The following is a 6,166-nucleotide window of genomic DNA, read 5'->3' as shown; positions in this document are numbered from 1 at the left end:
TGTTAAATTTAGAAAGTAAGGGCCTATACAAATTCTAGGAGTAATTTTTAGACCTGGAGGTATTATGGGGTGAGTAGTGGAGGGATAGCAATCAGAAAGTGAACTGTCACCCAGGCTATCAATGGCATACTGTATTTCCCCCTATTAAATGCATGAATGAAGCTAGAAAGAAATTCTGGTATCAGCAATAGCAGGTGGCAGAATATACTGTCAAATTTCTGCTAAGGAAATCTCACACCTTGGAGATATAACTCCTCTTTCCTGATCACTGTTGAAGAAATCCATGGATATACTTGAATACTCATAGAAAATCTGCAATTTTTGTGGTTTGATATTGTATATACTACTTACTTCTTTTTTTTCTAATAAAGGTTCAAAGTTTTAATACTAAAACTGAGAAGGGGAAAGCCACAATAAAGAATTGTTGAAACTTGCAGAGAAAAAAATAGCAGCACTTGGCAACAATTCAAAAATGAGGATATTTTCAAGTTTCTTTAGGAAAATGACCCCAATGACTTAGTTGAATCAAGGCCAATTTCTTGGTCACACTAAATATTCAGCATGTGTTGGGAGGAGGCTCTACTGATTGTGGTCACCCAGGCACCCAATGTGAGAGAACTCCATCTTATCATCATAGCTGTTTCCAGCACAGAGTCAGGAAATGTATTGTATGAAATGATGCAGCCTATCTTGGTAATATGGTCAGTGACACACTTCATTTGTTCATGGTTTGTTAATCAAAGGAAGTCACAAATCACTGTCTTAACTTCTTTTATTTTCCTTTTAGAAATCTCTTATTTGGATCTTTGGAGATTTGAACATGCTCAGTGAACTTTAACTCAGAGCTTGGGAGTTTAGGATGTAGTCCACGGAATGAAAGATGCTAGAGATGAGCTATCCATCGAATAGAAAACCTCTATCAAAGAGGAATTGGCAGGGCTGCAGTTACTATAGAGGTTAGCTGGGAAAGGGGCTCAGGAAGTGCCAAACACCCACTAAAGCTACAAGTGGTGCCATGGATTTTCCTTTTGAACTCTGATGCAGGAGAGGATAGAGTGGCCCAACTGTCATATGCATTAAGTATCCTAACAAATCTCTTTAGGCATAAAATATGTCCCTTGTGATTTAACTTCCCTTTTCCCTGATCCCAGGTGTTGAATTCCATGGAAGTACTTGCATGACCATAGAAGACCACCACTCTTTCTATGGTCTTGATACTTATTACTGTCTAGATTATTCCCCTTAAATACTAGGTAAATTGAGGATTCTATCACAGAAAACTTTAGAGTTAGTGTATGTATATATGGTCACAATGTTTCTCTCCTCAAGGTTACACTGACTATTGGTGATTCTGTTCCACTTACACAGTACATTTGCTAAATCTGCGCAAATGCTGAAGGCAACCCTATGTTGTCTTCCACATTTGATGGCACATATTTTCTCTGTGGTCAACTGTACATATGTCCATTGACTCATTTTTTATTTTGCCAAGAGGGACTTGAAACAATATGTTATGAAATGTGTTCATGGAGGAGGAATGGTCAGCAGCATCATATAGTGATAGATTTCCAATGTTATCCTCCCTCTACTATGAGCATAAGCCACAGGGAGTTTGAGTTTGAGCCCAGGGACTTACACAGTGTGTACGTACACTTTCAGAGAACTGTGCCCCAAGCACAAACATCTACCTTTAGATTTGGTTGTATCATTCCTCCACATTTAATGTTAGACTCAATGTCATTTGGATTTACATAGTCCATTCTATTTCTACTTAAAATACAAATAGTTTTTATATACCTATGGATTCCTTTATGGATTTCTTTGTTTCATGATTGCTTGGTTTTTTTATTACTGCAAATTTGTACTTTAATAATACAATTGGTGTAAGGAAAGAACAATGCCTTTTTTCCTCTCAGAATTCAAATTTGCTTGGATAAGCTTATTGCAGTACCTGCCATCTCTAGTTTTATGGTGCCCAGACCTTATGCAGCTTGAGAGTTGTAACATGTTGTGGTACTACTATGATCTATGGAAAGGTAGATTATGTATATTCAAGTTTCCATGGCATCAAAACAAAGGGAAGAGAAGCATTTATGAGCATAAGTCAAGGAGCGCTAGTAGCAACCAGAAGGTAAAATGATTCTCCCCTGAGTCTCTGAAGGCAGTGTGGGTCTGCTAATCCTTTGACATTTTTTCTACAGCACTGAAAACATACATTTCTGTAAAAGAATAAGCTTGTGTTACTTTGAGCTCTGATATTTTGATGTTTTCTTTCAGCAAAAATACGAATACAGGAATTTCTGCACTTTAGACTATGTGACTAAATTGAATCATGTTAATGTGGTAAATGTCAAAGATAAGCTATAGTTGTACAGATTTTGCAAACATTTGGGCATCATGATGGAAAGGTGACTCCTTACTGTCAGAAATAGCAACATCTTGGCCAGGCAAATTCTTCACTATGAACTATGAATATATTGTGATCCTAAACTGCAGTTTCCTCATAATGTCTCCATAACTGGGCATCGATATATCTCCAGAGTTTGTGTAGAGTGGCTAAAAAAGTCATGAGACAAGACTCCAGATAGACATGTGTTTCCTGTGTAAGAGGAGCTGTGCTCCCACAGGGCCTCAGTTCTTTCTCCCCATGCATCACCACTTCTGTGAGTCTTTCACAATGTAAGATAGGTCTCCTAAGATACTCTTTTCTCATTCTAGTTGCTTATGGGTGTAATAAATTCTCACATTTTGAGTTCCCTCACCACATTTCCCATTGTCCGTTATCCCTCTCTAGTTCCTAGGATTATCAACTATTTTTTCCCATGAACACTGAATCAGACACAGCAAATTACCATTTTTCTCCAAGTAATGAATGGTAGTTTAAAAAAAAATTATTCAGGTGATTACAATTTCACATGGGAATTTAGGAGATAATCATTGCCTGACTCTGCTGCAAAAAGCTTTTGTACTCTCTTCCTTCAATCTTCTGTAGGCACAGTCATCTTATCAGAATGTATTTGGAAACCATTCTTATATGAAACTGGACTGTCCCCCAAATACTATGTGTTGGTATCCTAGTCACCAGTGCAGCAAGACTCAGAGATGGGACTTTTAGGCTAATATAGAATCAAAAAGGTTCTGCATCTTCAGTGGTTGAGTGTCAGTATCTACCTGTCATCCTGGGACACAGAACATAATTAGAGGAAATGGGTCACTGGCAGGTGCACTGCAAAGGTTTATCTTCTTCCCAACCTTTTCCTGCCTCTCTCTGCTTCCTAGATTCAATGAGCTCAGATGATATTCTCCATGTCTTTCTTCCATGTTGTTTATGCCTTGGAGACAGCCTATCATGGACTGAATTCTTTGAAAGTTGTCTGGGAACGTATTTCCCATTGTTCTGCACAGACTTATAATTTATATGGGTCAATCCACTGAATGTACCACCACAAGCCATACAGGAAAATATAGTAGTTATTAAGACATATAAATTATATACAAAAGGAAAACCATCCCAGTTACCATAACAACTCAGCACCAGAGAGACATCACAGGCATTTCGCAGCATACATAACCAAAGAAAGCAGTCTTATTGGGCTGGGGAGATAGCTCAGTTGGTATAGTGCTTACCTTGCAAGCACAAGGCCTTGGGTTCAATCCCCAGCACTGAAAACAACAACAACAACAACAAAAAGAAAGCAGTCTTATCACCTTTGAGATTTTCTCATCTCTTTTAAATACACTGGAGTAAACATACAAAGTTATTGTCTGGAATCACGGGGCTCAGTGACTTCAGTACATTTGGTATCCAGACCTGGATCTGGCCAGGAGCCAGTCCTTGAGAGCAGAAACCAGATGTCTTTAAGTTCTTTTTTTTTATTTTGTTCTCTGGCAGAGAGCTTATCTGTCCTTCAATAGGGGCACGGCCAGACCACTAAGTTTCTCATGCAAGTTGTTTACTCCTTGCCCTGATTTCACTTTTTGAAATCACTCTTAAACAAGACTCCATTTTTCTCTATAATTGTATAATTCAAAATTTAAAAATTCTCTTTTAAATTATTCTCATCAGGTATTTTGGTCACATAGATTACCAAATTAGTTAACTAATACTGAACGAATACGAAGTAGTGTCCTCATCCGCCATCATTTTTTTTCCAAGCAATAAATATCACAGCTGCCAGGGCATTAAACTTGATGCCCACAGGAGATTTCTCTTGGCTTTTGTATAGCCTTATTAGTGTCTGGTCATCTGTTCTTTCATGAGAGTCAGAAGAATGGGGTGATAATTATAAGGAGAGTAGCTAGTTGTCTATGTCTTAGAAGGATTTCCTATTATCCCTTTGGTCTATATACTTAACCATTTGGGAAATGAATATGTAAAGATTTATCTTCACTATCTCCTTTTTATGGAGACTTTTGATAGTCTATAAATTGGACACTGGTACTGAAGGGTAAATAAAGAATTTATTTTTCCCTCTGATATGTGAATGAAGGGAAATTTAAACAAAGTCTAAGGAAAACTCATACATGTTTGTGTGTTCCAGAATAAACAATGTCCTTCAGTAAGTAAAAATAGGTATTGCAGAATACCACAGGAAACACAATGTGTGGACTTGAAGAATAGGTCTACCAATTAGTACTGTTCCTTTCTTGGTTTGTAACTTCAAGATATGTTCACTTATTTGAAGTTCCATTATTAATAATTGCAAAATGCATTTTCTTAGTAGAGCTTCAAACACTGGAAAATGTTTCCAAAGAAGAAGGAGAGAGTTGGATTTCAGAAAAACTATTGTCCTTACTTTACATTAACCAAAATTTTTCTTCACCATTTTCTTTTCCATGAATGCTGATAGCAAGGTTATCACATCTTTTCCAGTTTGGGAGGTGATTTTAAATCAATTCCAGAGCTAAACTTTGTAAAATCTATCAGAAAAATTAAAAAAAAATCCTGCATTGGGACTACATGAAAATCAATACATTTCCTCAAGTTTGTGTGTCAAATAAGTTGGTGAATTACGGCTTTGCCACGTCAGATTTTTTCTCCTAAGGTATTGTGAATGTCAATTACATATCCTATTCTCTGGATATTGCAGTTTAATGCTAAATTATTGTTATGTTTTGTATGTAAGGTATCCCCCAAAAGCCTACATTTATGAAAGTGCAACAAGGTTTGGAGAAGATGCGATTGGGTTGTGAGAGTTTTAACTCCATCAGGTATTTAATGCTCTGATTGGAATTAACTGCAGTAACTCAAGGGGTATGGTGTGGCTGGAGGAGATTAGAATTGGGGTATGCCTTTGCGATATGTATTTTTATCTGGAGAGTGGACACTCTTTTTTTGCTTTCTGACTGCACTGTGAACTATTTCCCTCTGTGATTTTCAGGCTCACCTCAATCCCTGAGGAATGGAGCTAGCCTTCTATGGAATAAGACCTCTAAAACCATCAGCCCTTAAATAAACTGTTCTTCCTCTACCATTTATGGTCAGATCTTTAGTCTCAGCAGCAAAATAGGTGACTACAACAATCATATATATCATAGTGCTTTGCAAATCCTGAATTGCTCACATAAAATTCATAGTCTACTAAGTAAGTATTACTATGGAGATAGCAACAAAATTACATATATATTTTTTGAAAAATGTTGATGCTTCTAGTTTTCCTGTTGAGGGATATATTGTAAGCAGCCTACACATATTTTTCCTCTTGTACACATAAACATTGAGTTTGGGCAGACAAGGTCAAGCACACCTGTAATCCCAGCTACTCAGGAGACTAATCAGGAGAATTAAAATTTGATATTACCCTTCACAATTTAGTGAGACCCAGTCTCAGAACCAAAAACAAAAAATAAGGAGAGCTATCAGTGGTAAATCAGTCAATTTTCCCTGGGTTCTATACCCAGTAAAAAAGAACATTTCCACATAAGCACAATTCCACTGAATTTGAATATTTTTACTCACATCACAGTGGGCAGTTTCTCATTCAAACTGTATCAATATAATTGAGTACAAGGAAGACCTGAGCTCCATGACTTCCAGCTAAAACTAGTCTTGAGCCTACAAAAGTGGTTCTATGAAGATCCATGTGTTCTGATGCATGTAGAGGCAGATTTTTAAGAGATAGATTTGAACTGTAGAAAGAAGAGAAAGAATAAGAGAAAGAAGTCC

Source organism: Sciurus carolinensis, unplaced genomic scaffold (genome assembly GCF_902686445.1).
Source record: "Sciurus carolinensis unplaced genomic scaffold, mSciCar1.2, whole genome shotgun sequence".
Classification (NCBI taxonomy): Eukaryota; Metazoa; Chordata; class Mammalia; order Rodentia; family Sciuridae; genus Sciurus; species Sciurus carolinensis.
Note: the sequence above shows the minus strand (reverse complement) of the source record.